The sequence below is a fragment of the Strix uralensis genome, chromosome 6, assembly GCF_047716275.1.
Source record: "Strix uralensis isolate ZFMK-TIS-50842 chromosome 6, bStrUra1, whole genome shotgun sequence".
Taxonomy (NCBI): domain Eukaryota; kingdom Metazoa; phylum Chordata; class Aves; order Strigiformes; family Strigidae; genus Strix; species Strix uralensis.
This window is the reverse complement of record NC_133977.1, coordinates 31,879,621-31,896,294: the sequence shown is the minus strand read 5'-3', so window position 1 is coordinate 31,896,294 and position 16,674 is coordinate 31,879,621. Positions and strand designations below refer to the sequence as shown.

The window sequence follows — 16,674 nt, the reverse complement described above, 5'->3', positions numbered from 1 at the left end:
TTGAACTGATCCACCAGAGACATGGCCTGGTGGAAACCAGCACTCGCATGGAATGGTGCCAACTTTTTTTCTGAACACTACACTTCATCATTCAAGCATCACACTCATAATTACACCTAAACATGAAACAAAAACTTTCTATTATTGTCTGGTTTCATTAGAAAACCAATAAATCATTAATGTCTACTGAAGAGAGAACTCCAAGTCCAACACTCAAGACACAGGCTGGGATCCAGCCTTTCAATATGCATTCAAATCTAACCCTTTGAGTAGAATAAGTATGCAGACCCATGCAGTTGCCGGTATGGTTGCAAACCGGGACATCAGTCATGACACCCAGCACCTGAGGTCCCAGGCTGGCAGGAGCACCACCTACAATTACAAGGTACAGTGTGATGCAGGCTCTTGCACAAATCCCACTTATGGCAGTGTTTAAAAAAAAGAAAAAAAAAAAAAAGGAAAAATAGAAGGAATACAAATGGAATATAATGAATTTTCAGCAGAGGTCTAGAATGTACGTACAGCTAGCACACATCGGTATGCACGTATAATCCCTTGTACCGGCTCCTCTAGTCCTCCCAGCCCTCACCATCTATCCTTTATTTTAACATCGCTCCCCAACAGTTTCTTGCTTATCAGAGATGGGATCTGAAGTCCTACTGCTTGACCAACTCAAATGCTCCTTCCTCCAGAAATCCAAGCAGCAGGCTTTCCCAAGCCACAGGTTTTTCTCGTGTGGCAAACTTAATAGAGATGTCGAGCGAAAGTGCTGGCTATCTCCTGCCCCTGCTGAAATCAGGAGCAGACCTCCTGTGGAAGGCAGCCCCGGGGAGCAGCTTTAATGCAAAGCAGCCTTTACCATCCATGGCAGCCGCAGCACTGGGCTGCTGTTGCCATGTCCTCTTCTGCCACATTCATCCTGGCACTGCAGATCAGGAGGAGAAGCATCATCCTTTGGCTGTGCTGCTGAAGTGACACCCAGGTATCTGAGGGGTGGCTGGACTCTGATCTCCTGTCTATATGTAATTTGGCCATCAGTGGGAAAGCTCTGCATCACTGTGGGTTGGAGGGACGGGCAAGGGGCGGGGGGGGGGGGGTGTGTCAAAGAACATTTTAGAGGCGAATCCCTTGGGAGCCGCTCTCACCATGGGAGGGACCCAAGAGATCTGGATTAATTTGCCTGTTTGCTTTCAGTTTACTTCTTGCGACCTCGCAGTAAACCGCTGAACCTTGTAGGCAATAAAGCGAGATGCCAGCATTTTCAGCTCATACTATTCACACTATGCTCTAATCTAGTTTGCATGTCCGGTCCTGTCATTAGCTGAAGGAAACATTAATCCAAGACAGTAGAAAAGGAGGAGTAAAAAAATTGTTTCTGGAAACGCAGTGATTCTAATGGCAAACGTTCGTTATCTAGACCCACAGCCGAGTTAAACTGAAACATATTATATTCCATGAAAAACAAGTTTTAACCATATGTTTAGTCATTTGTGCGCTCTTGATCCTAACACACAACATAAGCTGCAATATCAGTGTCAAAAGTGCCTGATTTAAAGCATGAGAGGCAGAGTTACGTGAAATCAAGTCAAAAATCACTTTTCAAGTTCACAGACAGAGACCTTCGCATGGAGTGACAGGTACAGGGGAACACATCCCAGGGTCTGCATGGGAGGGGGGGAGGAAGAGGAAAGTTTATTTCATTAAAAGTTTTTCTGTGAGATTGGCTAAGGAGAAGATGATATAGCTGGGGGGAGGACTGAAACAGCTAAAGAATAACACATGGTATGCTTTCAAAACATACAGCAACATGTGACATTCGTCTGCAAGTCTGGCGCTGAGGAGCCTGTGGTCTGGCAGCAGTGAGAATTTCTGCTTTTTATTTCTTAAATCATCGCAGGCATTTGAACTAAAGCCCCCACCTAACAGTCTGAAGGGAAGAACATAAAATCAGATTTTACGTACCGTACTCTCAGTCAGCCATTGTTCTCAGTGGATTTTTATCCTCCAACTCAATTCCCACATCATTAAAGTGATGCTGTCTCTTTAAAACACAACGCGGTGCCGTGCCAAAGCCTGCAATAAGAATCACTGGCACCAAAACAGTCAAAGCACAGAGCTTAATTCTCTACTTAATAAGACAATTAAAGAAGAGTATTTGGATACAGCAGTCTGCAAGTACCAACACAGAGCACTGATGTCTCCAAAGGCATGTTGATCTGAAGCCTTTATCAGAAAGCATCTGTCACAACCAGATGCCATCAACACCTGAGAAAAGTGGGAAATAAAGTGGGTTAATGTGGCTGCAATACACACAAAGGTTTGCACTGCCCAGGTCCCTATTTATGAGCATTTTAGACGGTTCATGATAAAGTGCCCTGATGCAAAAATGCACGTACACTAAAATAAACTAATATATATGTACACAGCTGCCTTTGTTGAAAAAAAAAATCTTGTGGAAATAACCCAAATTACAAGGGAGTTAAAAGTGCTATGTATTTGGTATCTTCACTGCCATAATCATAGGAAGGCTTATAGGAAGGGTGTTTTTAAACACTGTGCTTTGAGAGATGCCTTAATGTACATGGATGAACTGAGGTACACAGACAAACACAGGCACAGATGATTGCTCATACAGAGTCTCCTGACCATATCTGCCTCTAAGTTTCCAATCAAATAATTCTCAGATGTTGTCTCCTAGCAGGCTTCATCCTGCAGAGCTGAACCAAAGCTAGAGAAAAAGATAACAGCAGCAATATAAGAACTAATTAGTCATTTGATTAGCTGGAGAGCAAACAGGGTGCTGCAGTTCTGTGACCTAAAAATGCCACTGATGACCTTAAAACTCCATCTCAAGGGTGTCCGGAAATCTGTAACCTCCAGAGAGAGAGGGAGAAACTGGTGATGCCTAAACTCCATTAGCTCACATGAGATGTTGAAATAGCGTAGATGTTAAGTCGAGGAGAGGTGTGACATTTGAAGCAATCAGCCAGCAAAAAGCACCTGCAGCACTGCACTTTGAACTGCTGCACCAACGGCTCCCAGTCCAGCCTACACAGGAGGTTCATGGGGATGTGTGATTTAGTACACCCAGAAGGCACGCCGTTTGGCACGCGAGAAGCACAGACCTCATCCTAGCAACTAACAACACATAACAAGAGGGGAAAAAAAACCAACAAAAAAACCAACTGCTCGCTCCCCCTTCGTCACAGGAGGGCTAACATCCAGCCAGGCCCAGGGTGGCAGCCCCTCAGCCACACCACGTCAGGAGAAGAGAGTGGCCGAGGAAAGGAGGGAAAAGCCACTTTGGAGAGGACATCCTGAGTGGTTGCATTCTTCACCTCCACTTGAGGGTCCTACGCTGCACTGAGAAGGTCTGCTCCTGGTAAACCCCATGAACGTGCTGGTTATTCCACATGTAGCAACAGGAGCGAGGACTGGGGTGAAGCCAAGAGGCCCCTTAGGCTGAAAAGTTGCATCTTCAACAGCAAAGGATGAAGACACCAAAATTACCAGAGCCCAGGTGATGTCCTGGTATTCCAAATTATTTTGTGCCCCTATCCTTCGGCCTGACAGCTGGAGCACATCATCATCTGACTGCACCCAACATACCAAAAATTTCCAGCCTAATCTGAGACAATGCCTCCCCAGCAAACCATCAGGTGGTGTGGAAGTGCCCAAGATGACCTGGAATGGGCAGCAGAGAGTGACACTGTCTCACTGTCAGCAAGTTCCCTCCACCAAGAAAGCCCTGCTCATCTCCCACCTTCAACAGCTTGGATGGCGTCTGGCTCTTGGGTATCTCTACCCTGAGAGGAGATTAAAGGAAACGAACGCCTTGGCAAAGATCCCCCTGCCATCTGCACCACTGGAAATGCCCTCTGGAAAGCAAAAGAGGAGGATCCCTCACCTTGCATGCTCCTGGGAGAATGGTGCAACCTCCCGCGGCTGCCGGCGCTGCCCCGTTTCATCCCCGTCCCCTTGACGCAGATCCAGACCTGCCTTTCGCCGCCCACCTCCCCCATGTGCTTTGTCCCAGAGGGGTGAACTCACCTCCAGCACCAGTGAATTTCTTAGAATATGTCCAACACATAGTTTAAATTTTAGCAAGCCCTGCCAGAGGCCTTGGAGTAAAATGCAGAAGTAGGAACATTTTCTCAAATAAAAAATAGAGATTAAGAGTGCTGCAGCAGGGTCAGATGTTAGGTGCAGGCTTTGCTGAGACAACACAGCCCAAATATGCACAATGTTTTCCCCTTCAATCCCTTTTCCTTAAAAGAAGTTGGGGAAAAGACCCCGACAACACACACAATAAATCAAAGGCAAAAAAAATTAGCCATGGACATGGTTCGGTAACACATGTACTGTGCTCAGCTCTGTATTCCCTTATAGTTCTGAGCAGGGAAGAGCAAAGTTAGGAATACAGTTACTCCAGTTTACAAAGGAATTTAAGATTTCCAAATCTGCCTTATTGTGAATTAGAACAAAACCCCAAAATTCTGAAATTCTCCACAAGAAGAATTTTAAAACAATCACTTGGAGCCTACTGGAAAATCAATTGTATTGCTACTGTATTTCTTACAATGGAATTATATGCTTAAATTCCAAATAGCAACTTAAAAAAAAGAATTTTTAACTGTCAGAAAAATCTCCTATATGTTTTTTTCTGCCACTTTTTGACAAAACCAACCTGATTTTCCGAGAGGTTTTAGTGTTGATGACGCCAGATATTGGAATATGACTCCATCAACGAGCCCTGGTCAGGAAATACCAAAGCTGTGGTTGCCAAAGCAACATAATTAACTTGATCACGGTACATACACTGTGCACCACTTCCCAAATGGCCTTTTAACACCCAGCTAAATCCTTGGCTTGAATGGCGCATCAGGATGAATTTCTCCTCTGAGTTCTTCAAGAACACACGCAGCAAAAGAAGAAGTTGTCAAAATTACTAAAAGCCAAGTACCACTCTGCTCCCTTGCCGACAGTCCCCTGGGCTTGAAGAGGTCAAGGACCAATTCTTGAGCCTACTCCCATGACTGTAGCAATCATGGAAACACATGGTCCTGTTGCACGGAGCAAATGCGTTTTGTAAAGCTTCACTTTTAATTCATCTACATTACCAGATTTAAGAGGTTTGGTTCTTTTGTGGCATAATCAGTAAAATTCTTACTTCCTGGGCAAGGAGGCCCAGACGTTGATGCTAAACCTTGACCCTGGGGCCACAAACTTCAAAACCTGAATATGCTGTCACTAACTCAATGTGTACAATGTATCAAAAATAAGCTTCTGTCTGTTCATTCGGAAAAAAAATAGAAAAAGTAAGAAAAAGAAAAAAATTGAGTGATGGGCTTTCAGCCTGTCATCAGACCACAGTGACCTCAATTTTTTGAGAAATAAAGTCAAAATCTATTCTTATCTTCAGAGATTCAAGATGTATTTATGTGTCAAACTTTCTCCCCCTTGTCCTTAGCCTTTGGGAAGCACACTAAAAATGATATCAAAGCCTGAAAACCCTGCGATCACATTCGCATTCACCTTTGACCCAGGACGCCTATAGCTCTCACCAGCTCCTCGGCTCATCCTCACCGTATGGCAAAGACGGCAGGTCTGGGAGCAGCTCACAGTGAGCTGCTCAGGATGAAATAAAGGCTGCTTTGCATAGCAAAACCACGCCACTGTGCTCAATTTTTAAAGGCCGAAAAACTTTACTTTGGCAGTTTTCTGCTTCTTTATATCCTTGAAGGATGTTTTATCAGCATCTTCCTCTCCTTACAGGCAAATATTTGATTATTCTCTTTGAAATGTCTCTGTAACATCTACAGGAATAAGATGCCGAATGCAAACACTGATTGATTCTTTCTTAGCTATCAAATGTGCTTACACAGCAGCTATACAGCAAATGCACACAAATCTCACATTTCATGTTTAAAAATATGAACATGCTGTGGGTTTTTTTTACTCAAACATAATGAATGAGCTTAAATATTAGAACTTGAAATTATTAAGTAAATCATGGCACCTGTAAAGCTTCTATTTGCATAACATTAATTCATGATGGCATGTAAAACAAATTCATCACTCTCACTATATTGTAGTCTGATTTATGTTGGAATTGGAAAAAATAAAAATCATGAGCACAAAATTATGTTGACAAGATGTACGTGCTCTTCGAAGCCCAAGATTTTTTTTCTGAAGCATCAAAACAACTAAATTATGGGAAAGAGGGCTGGGAGAAAGCATCTTTAAAAATGAATAACACACTAGCGTCACACATACACACTCTCCAGTTATTAATGTCAAGCATGGTGAAGATACTCTAGAAAATCATTACCATTCATAGCTACTAACAGCCATTAAATTTCAATCAATTCAACTTAACACAAGTGTACTTCAGCAGCCCTTACAGTTCCTTATAGAGGTGGCTCAGAAAGTCCTGTCTGACTTATTGCATTGTCCACTGCACAAAGAAGCATTGCTGAGGATTGCTCTGAAAAGGAGCTATCTTGGTCTTGGGAACTGATGCTCTTTTAACACCGTTGTAATCAACAGACCTTGCTTTTAAAGAAGTTATGATAAAAGGGGCTCCAATAGGACTCCACAGGTCAGTATGGAGGGGAGAAATATACTGATTTTAGCTAGGGATGCTGCTTTCCAAGCTGAAAAAAAAAATGGTGGTATGTTTTCAAGGAGTTTTCAATGAATTTTAGTAACAGAATCAAACTACTTAACGCAGTGCTAGACAACTTCCAGGTGATCTGCTTGCTCAAAGAGAATATAATCACTAAATAGGACATTTAAAGAAAATAAGGATTTACCTTCCAGAGACTGGATATTTAAAGCTCCCAGTGATGAATATAAGCCACAGCGCTGTGATATTACAGCATCTCCTACTCATCTGAATTGCATACGTAACACTGGAAGTTTTTCCACTGCTATTGCAGCAATTAAGCTGTGCAGTTGACATCCCTTGCAGACCCTGGGGAGGACCAGACGGTCCCCTGTAGGAAGTACCTGGCGTCTCATAGCAGGGCTGAGAGACTGTGACCGCAGGGTGCTCATCACCGAGGGGCTGGACCCATGCTGGCTTCTGCCGTGCAGCAGAGCATCCCAGAGAAGGCATGTTCCTCTGGAGAGATTTCATTAGTTTCATTTCAATGAATTATCTACAGTAAAATCCCACATTTCACAGGGGATAGAAGACTTTTTTATTACTTCCCCCCCCCCCCCCCCCCCTCCAAACAGGAGCCCAGATTTGCCCAGCAGGTTTTATTCTGCTGGCCACAAAGTCCTTTCTCTAGATTTAGAGACAGTTTAAGATTGCAGGTGTGTATTCCTATAGAACGGAGTCGCTCAGTGCACAGTAAGGACAGATGCAGTCACAGATGTGCCATCACTGTGGCCGAAATTACAAGCTCAAGTACGGATGCCCTTTTGTGGTTTTCTGCTCATCTCTTAGAAGTATCAGCATTGATGGTACTACTTATTACAAGAGTATCTGGGACTATTCTACAGAACTCTCTGGTTTTCCTTCCCCTGGGATTTACACCTCAGCATTTAACATAGAGTAGCAGTGAAGTTCTTTGGAATCAAGAAACACCCAAGAAATCTTTCAGGCAGATATATGCTCCATTTTAACTCATTTCCCTACACTTACAAGCTGCGCTAAATGAAAAGAAATTAATGTTAAAAAGGGCCTTTATTGAAAAATCTTCCAGTGACAGGATCAGAAAGTGCCAGAGTTCAAGTAAATCGTTCCATGGAAAATGTTAGCAAAGCTTAATCATACTGGAAGCCACATTTAATTACAGCTTTTTAAGTCCATCTGGGAAAAAAGAAGAGACTTAAATATGTCACCTGAGATGATCTAGATACTGAAACTATTTGTAAGTTAACAAAAGCATTTGCATCACAAAACGCTCTGGGGCAGCACCACGGCAAAGCAGATGTGTAATGAACAAGGATCATAGCACCAAAACAATCAGGATTGTAAATAACTACTACTAATCTGCAATCATTTAAATTTGGGTTTAATTGCTAGGCAGCAAATACATTTCATTCTTGAAGAGGTAAATGCTCTGTGGAATACACACTTTAAGGTATTTAGCGGCAGAAGAACCACAGTCAAGAATCTGAGTGTCAGGAGGGCAGAGAAGAAGAGACAAGCAGCAGGGCTGGATCTGCCATGAGATCACAACATTAAACAAACTTTTCCCTGGAAGAGAATTAATAATGCAGCCATCCTCACTGTATGTACTGTAAATGCTGCGGGAGTGACACAATGACGCACATGCGAGGCAAGAGGGTAGTGACTATAGAACAAAATTCAATCTAGTGCTAATGAATAAAAAGTTCCTTTTATTTCTCTGTTGTTTTTGGTTCATTAAATTTTCCACAGATTTGCAGAGAAGAAAACGTGATCAATAAACCTTGACAAAAGTGAACATGTGAAAAAGGCGAGAGAAAGGCACAGGAAGATAAAAGTGATATCCCGATCACAGATTTCAGAGGCAGATGACCAGAGCTTTGGGCTGCTGAATAATCTGAATAGACCATCATTTCTTTACAGCCTTTTACTTTCTTTTCCCTGACTGTTGGAACTCTTCATTCAATACAATAGTAAATGCACTAAAACTTTTTTTCTTATGCTAATGGTCGAAATCAGGCGCTCACAGTTAAAACACACTTCCCACCAACTTGTTTTCTTAAAAAAAAAAAAAAAATTAACCTATTCAAGTTAAACTAAAATGTCAAAGACAGCTTAAGGCTTACTCTCACCATTCCTCAAAATTAATGGTTTTCTCCCCAGCAGATACAAAAAGAAAAGACTTGAATAAGGATAAAGCTGCTAAACTCTTTTCATATGAAAAAGAACACTTAGAAAGTAAAAAGAAATACATCCAGTACAAAGATCCTGGTACCTACAGTTCTAATTTGTATTGTTTCCTCTTGGAATATTTATAATTGCAGAAAGGTGACAGCCAATCTCAAATAATTGTGAAACGAGAAAAGATTCACCAGCGACTAATGTATTTGGGCAGCCAAGCCCATGACAGTACCAGAAACGCTTCCACTCATTACAATGAGGGGCCAAAGGAGCCCATTTTCAAATGTTTTCTAATTTGGGTGTCCACTTCCAGGCACCAAGACCGCTTTTGCAGTGGTACTGAATATTCACAAATCCCAAACAATTTTTATGGCTCTGAACTTTTGAATTACAGGACAACAACTTTCCTATTCCCTTCATGCAGCACATTTCAGCTTTCCTGTATTTGGTTTTGGTTTGTTTACAAGAAGTTAAAGGGTTTGGGGTGTGGTTTTACAGTAGATGAGCATGAATGAAGAAAAGTTCTGTGGCCTCTGCTGGACTATACACATCTAGCATGTATTCACTCCCGACTGGAACCGGCCTGCAGAAAATGACACCTGATTACCATGTATTTCCATTCCAGTCACTTGTTCACAAAAGACACCTGCAATTTTGCCTCTTCAACTATCAAAATTACAGTGCAAGATCCAATTGTCATTACTTGTACATGAAATACCTGTTAGTTACTAGACTATGTAGGTATATGGGATCTGCTGTATTCATGAGTCAAGAACTGTACGTATTACATGCATACGCACATATGTGTGCATATAGAGATACACAGGCACACATGTATTATTTACCTTCGAACACAATGCCTTCTTGCCATCATTCATACTAGGATTCATTCTTTGCTATTATTTTATTTGGTGTTTTAATTAATTCCCAAATACCTCTTGTTGTTTTGGTTTTCTTTAAAAGGGCCCTGGGAACAGAGCTGAAGTAAACCCTAAATACCACTTAATGCTTTGTGGCAAGTTGTCCAAATGCGCAACTGTTTAAAATATTTACCCAGGTATATAAGGGGGTTGTGCAGCTCTCGAACAATGCCCTGGAATCTTTCCCATCAGTAAAAAAGCAGACAAAAAGCAGAGACTGCTTAACCTCAATGCCTCAGCAGCAAGTGAGAAGTGCAAATATCGCATTTCTATAAAGCCCTGGAAGCTTCATAGAAATGGAGTGGCAACTAATTAGTTTGATGCTATAGTCACATCTAATGTTCCTAAGTAGCTTCTTTGAAAAAACTCCTGGCTTGAAATCCTTGGCCAGATTATTAAGTGGAGGCTTTGTGATGGAGCAATAGATAGGTGTTTGCTGCACAAATACATACAGATTTCGGTGACTGCTTACTGAACCCACTGCCTTAGCTAATCTGCACTGGAAACTTCACTATGAACAGAGCACTTCTCAGAGTACAAAAGCATGAAGTATCTGTGTACCTTTCAGACTACAGGGCAAACAACTGGCTTACAGTAGGCCACCAAAACCAGGGGGAGGCAGTTAACCAAGTGTCCTCCATACTTACAAGCAGAGAATGAGGTTAATGCCATTGATATTAGGTCAGATGCTCTACCATATCCTTAAACAAAAAAGATGGGGCCAGAGGACTGGAAAACTCATTAGAAAAAGTCAAACTCTCTAAATAGAAATAAAGTATCAGGATCGCGAAAAACGCATTTTCAACTGATACAGTGCTGTAGTTATCACATAACCCTTCCCCTACACAGCTGATGACACAGCCGCTGAGCCTGTACAGCTTCTATACAAATGTGCCACTGAAAGGGAAGTTGCAGTATAAATCTTTAAGATCATTAGAATCACAGAAATCATAGTCAAAAATGATTCTTTGCCATAAAAGTTCAAACTGGTTTTCAAAACAATGTCAAAAGTCCTGGTCATTATATATATGCCACAAAAAGGCTGTCTTTTCTAAATGTAGACTTCAGTGTTCAGTGTGACATTAGGGAATGCAGGCTACTGTGTATTGGATATCTAAGGTCAAGTTCTGTTTTCTTTTATACAAGTATAAACTGGAGTAGCTTCAGTGAAATTACACTAGATATATACTGGCATATTCATCTAGTTCAAATTCTTCTATGGCTCTAATTTTTCTCTAAATGAATGACCTAACACAAACAGTATTTGTCCATCTGTATACATCCCCTTTGACACACTGAAAAAAAGACATTGAAAGGAAGTTGGAAACAGTCCTCGAGATCTGTTTTTCTTTGAAGAACAGCAGTTGCATTTCTGGGCACTTCAAAGTCACATACTTTAAGCAATAACAACATTCAGGATCAAGTGAATCTTACCTCACCTTGCTTTAAAGATTAGCTCTTTCACAAACATACACCAGCGGCTTGGATATACACATACCCGTAGATTAACAGTTCATCTTCAGTGGATCAGGCACTTTTCAGTGCTACAGATAGGTCATGTTTTGAATCAAATGACAAATTTCCAAGAGTTGTTTACAGTGGAAAAGCCATAATGAATTTCATTCACTTCTTAGAAGTTGTCAGTTTTGCAATAACGTTCAATATGACATTTTTATTGCAATTCAAAGTTTGACAGGTGCCAACGTTTCCTGAAGTTCCAGCCAAAATACAAATTACCATATCCGCCCATCAGAAAAGTTGAACCAAACCAATTCACCAACAGTAGTTGCTGTTTGCAGCAATTACCATGCATTTCAAACATCCCAGGAGCATAAACAATTATCTAGCAGGATCCTCTGTTTCAGGTGAATGTAGTTTCTTTTCTAGTGAAGTTTAGTGAATTAGGTTTAGAACTAAAAAACCCCAAACCTTTCTTTTTAAAGCAAGGTAGCTAGTACAAGCAGATCAAATCAGCAAGTCTTATAACAAATCAGTCTATTCCACTTCTGTATATTTTGAATTTCATGGCTTATTTACTTTACTTTTTTGGCACCAACTCCGCAGAGCATGCCAATACAATATTTGTTTAAATGCTGTTTTATGCAGCATGCTAGTCAAACGTTTACTTTCAAATTCTTGTGCATCCCAAGAGCCTCGGTTGCAAAGAAAGATAAAATAAAATAAAAAAAGCGAAGGGGATTGGCAGGGGGTGGACAAAGTTTTACAACTAGTCCCTTTATCTGCGGCTGTAAAAATATAAACACGATACGCCAATAAAATGCTAATGTCTGTGCGCACAAAGGTGGGCATACAGGTTTCCAGCGCCCGGAGCGGTGTGAAATACGGGGGCATCTATAGGAAGGCACAAGTTTCGCCGGCTCAGCCCGCCGTGACCCCCACGCGTGGACATTTGCTGACCCGCCCGCACGTCCCGGGAGGCCACCCGGGCCCCGGCCCCGCTCTGCCGGGAGCGCTCCGCCCGCCCCGCGGAGGGGCCGCGGCTTTGCGCGCCCCGCGCCCCGCCACCGCACCCGCGACACAGGCGCAGCCCCGTCCCGGGAAGTTCTGAAGCCCAAGCTGCAGGTTAGCAAAGTAAATTATATATATATACGTGTATATATACAATCCCGTAACCGCCGGAAAAGCCGGCAGCAGGGCCAGCGGCAGGACCGCTGATAAACCATCCTAAGCCCCTGCGCTGGAAAAGTCAGGTTTCCCAGGAAATGATGGCAATCACTTGAGACAGAAAAGGCATCTACATGAGCCCATCTCCCTCCCCTCCTCCGTGATTGTTTTAAAGTCACCGAGTCCGGGGGAAATACTCTCAACTCTCTAAGTCCTTAATAGGATTGGAGTCCGGGTCTCTCCAAGCCGCTCCTCATCACACAGGGATCAAGTTGCAGCAGGGAATTTTTTAAATTCCTCAGCAAATATACTTGTCGAAAGATTGCCCCTCCCGGGGGGTGGGTGACAAGGAGGGGGGGGGGGGGGGCAACTTCATTCTTTTTTAAAAAAAGGCAAGCTCACTGCTGGCTTTGGGGAGCCCGGCTGCCCTCCGGGACCCGGGACAAGGCGGTCCCGGCAGCGGCTCGGGGCTGGGACTGTCACCGCAGCCCCCAGGAAAAACAATGGCTGTGGAGGCACGGCCCAGAGCCCGGTCCCGGGGGGGGGCCACACACAGACACACACCCGCGGCCGCACCCGCCCTGCTCACCTGCGGGGGGGACACAGGACGGGACCCCTTCCCTCGGGCACCCGCTGCGAGGAGAGCCCCTCACAGAATTTCCACCCTCCCTCACCCCACCCCGGCGCAGGGCACCTCCATCAAAAGCGGGAGAAGAGGAAAAAAAAATAAATATATACATATTAAAAAAAAAAGCACAATGAAAAGACACAATAAGCATCAACTTTACCCAAAAAGCGGAGCAGCAAGTTTTCAGCAGGCGAGCGGTTGCTGCGGAGCAGAGCGGCTCCTCCGGACCCCCATCATAAACTTGGGGGAGGGGGGCGTGGGAGGGACTTTCCCTCCGTCCTTCCCTTTTGTGCCTCTCTCTCTCCCCCTCCGCTCCGCTCCTCGCCAAAAGCTGCCGCGAATCCCGGCGGCGGCGCGGTGTCCCCCCGGCTGCTGCCGTGGAGCAGCTCCGCGGAGGCGGGCGGGGAGGGAGGGAGGGATGGAAGGAGGGATGGATGGATGGATGGATGGATGGATAGAAGGGGGGAGGGAGGGAAGGAAGGAAGGAGGGAGGGAGGGAAGGAGGGCGGGAGGACCGGCCGGGGAGGGCCAGGGGCAGTTTGGAGAGGTGCGGGGCGGCTCCTGCTGCCCATCAGCCCGGGCCGGCGGCGGGACGCGGCGCGCATGCACATATACATACTTTTATATATATATATATATATACACACACACACAGGTTGAAGTTAAGCAGCCTGCAGGGAAGACGCTGGAGCGCTTTCAAGAGGAAAGAGGCCACAAGAGGAAAGCTGGCTGTAGGGTCTGTTCTCCCCCCCCCCCCCTCTTTAAAAAAGAAAGGCAAATCAAAACCTTCCCATCCTTTCGGCGCGGGAGGCGCAGACCACTCCGGATCCTCTCTCTCCTCCCCCCATCCCCATTCATCCCGGATCACCCCTCGCCATGGCGAACCGCACCATTTTGGGTGCGGGGCTTCTTCGTAGCCGCGGGGGGTCCGTTCCCCCACCCCGGCCCCGCCGGAGCGGACCGGGAGCGGGGCCGCCGCAGGCCCCCCCCCCACCAGCTCAGCTGGTGGGCATCTGCAACAAAACCAGAAAAATCCCCCTTCTTCGGGGAAAGTAGCCTCCCTCCTCCCCCAAACAAAAGTTTTGGCCTTGTGCAGATTCACTCGCGCAGAGGCGGGGATGGAGCTGGGGGGGGTGGTTTTCCTCCAACTTTGGTGGTATTTGTTTCTTTTTTTTTTTTTTTTTTTTTTCTTCCCCGGGAGTTTGTGCTACTTTTCAAGTCCCCGCCCCGCCGGGGTTGGAGGCAACAAAGCCCCGCGGAGCATCTCCGCAGCCGCGGCCAGCCCAGCCCGGCCCGGGCCGTGGCTGTAACGCGCCCTGCAGAACATCTCCGGCGGGAGAAACGTTCAGCACAGACCGTTCCCTCAACGCTGTAACCAGCCTCACCAGAGCATGATAATTTCAAACCCCTTGTGTTGGGACCGAGGCGACGCGGAGAGGAGAAAGAAGCTCCAAAAAGTGCCCCGCTCCCACTGCAAGTATCTTTGCTTTTGCGCTGAACTGGTGCATTAGCAGTAATACCAATGAGAAACGCAGAGGTTTTGACTTGGACTTTGGCCAGACTGGGCTTGTTACTTGATTTGTTTTGATTTCTTTGGCTGTGGAATTTATCAAAAGTTTAGAACACAACCAGATGCTGCTGGGGAGGGTCACCACGCTGTGCCCAAGAGCAAGCTGAAACTCGCCGTATCATCAGGGTATCTGACTCCGGCAGGATTATGGCCAGCACCATGGCAACTGCATGCCACATCAGCCCCCAGCTTCACTTTCAGTCCCTTGGGCAGTGTTAACATTTGCCAGCGGATTTGCCCGACACACAGCCCAGGTCCAGGCAAGTGGAAAATGAGCTTTATACCACTCACAAACCTTCCTCTTCTAGCCTGTGCAAAGGAACCTGGCTGGACCCCGAGCTTGATACTACAATTTTAATCCTAAAAACCTGCTACCAATTTGGGTGTCTTCTGTCTGAAAGTTTGCACACCTCCTTTCTTTTTGTATGGTATATAGTTGAGTGTGACAGCTGGCTCCCCATGCACCCCCAAATCCCATTTATTCCATTCAGATAGCTTGGGGAGGACTGCATAGCAACAGGTTATTTTGCCAACCACCACCACTGCAATTTTTTTTTTTTTTTTGGACAAAGACTAGCACTAGCATGCACCCACTATCTCATTCACAGAAATTCCCTCCTCTCCCCATGTACGCATGCAGTCTGTGCTGGGACAGCAGCACAACCTTACCCCATGCAGGTGGATAATTTTGTGCTGAGGGGAGTTTCATCGCACCTACCACTGAAGAGCACCACACAATGGAGAGGGGGGCTTTAGTTACCAAAAGTAGGAACAAACCCAGCCTTTGATCTCCAGAAAACAAAGCCCACTTGTATTCCCCAGGTTACTTTACTGGGGAAAGATGACCTGGCAGCTTGGGAGAGGTGGGTTAGAATAAGAGGTTTTTGGATGGACCAAAAAGAAAAGCTGGCAAAAAATTAACATTAGATATGTTCTAAATTCTTGCTGCATAGTTACAAGCACAGGTACACCCAAGTTGACCAAGAACATTTTTAAAATCAAAAGAAGGAAGAAGTGTTAATTCAGAGCAGTTATGTAGTTAAGGACAGTTTTCCTTTCTAGAATTCATATGTGTCAATCCTTTAGAAGATGGCAATTTTAAAGCCTGAACGGAAACTCCTCCTTTTTGTCAGAAGGATGATGGCTGGCGACGGCTGGAGTTTTTTGAGAACTTTGTGTTGGCTTTTACATTATCTGACTGCCATAGCTCATCCATCCTTCCCTCTCTTGCTCTGCTCATTGAACTGCCCTCTCTTAATCTTCCATAGGTGTCCGAGATTAAATAGATGACAGAATGACTGACATTTGGTATACATAAAAGAACCAAAATATGAACAAGGGGTCAAAGTGCAGCTCTTCCCTCTGGTCTTCCCTCCTGCTCTTGTACAACTTGATGGGGATGAAACCAAGTAGGAATATAAAGATATATGACAACGTACACTTACTGTACCTTGCTGTAGCATGAGCCTGTGGATACAGACGATACATTCAAAAATGTTCTCCATTAAGGGAAGAGGATTTTTTAATCATAATTTTTTAAAAAGCTCTTACAATGATAAAAGATTGACATACCACCAGGTCCAGGATTGCTAATCTGGGATCTGTCCCACTTCTGTTAGGTCAATGGAATGGATCTGATTAACCACAGAGGAAGTTAGACTAGCCTCAAAAGGCACAGACGTGGCTTTTAAAATGTTTGATATAGTTCTGAAAGAGGGCTGTAATTTTTTATTAAAGAAGGTATTTAAAGAAAATTGTTGAAAAACCAATGGGGGATGTTCCATTCTGTTCTGTTCATGTCTATAGAATTTATTTCTATAAATCTTCATAGATCCTCATGATAAATTAGAAGACCCATTTGAGTATTCCAAAGGATACTCATGGGCAGAAACTACCAGAAAAAATTCACATTTAAATATGCTTCTCTTTTAGAACGAAGAAAATAATTACATGCAGGATGATCACTAGGAGATAGAGGCCTAAAATCATGTTTCATGTAACTCGTATCTTTATGATGTCTGGTTTAAGTCCAAGTGGGAAGTAGTACATGACCACTTCTGCCCTGATGTGAACAGCTGTACCAGCTCTAGGATCAATGAAGTTGCAC

The 16,674-nt window shown here is 44.3% G+C and overlaps 1 protein-coding gene across 1 annotated transcript in view; it reads right to left on the bottom strand.

Moving 5' to 3' along the window:
* The window catches only part of GLI2 (GLI family zinc finger 2), a 197,276-nt gene extending 183,681 nt beyond the window's left edge, over window positions 1-13,595 (bottom strand). Inside the window, exon 1 of the mRNA XM_074873568.1 lies at window positions 13,158-13,595. The gene's annotated coding sequence lies outside the window, so the exon portion shown is untranslated. The remainder of the gene's footprint in view (window positions 1-13,157) is intronic.
* Between the last annotated feature and the right edge of the window lie 3,079 nt (window positions 13,596-16,674).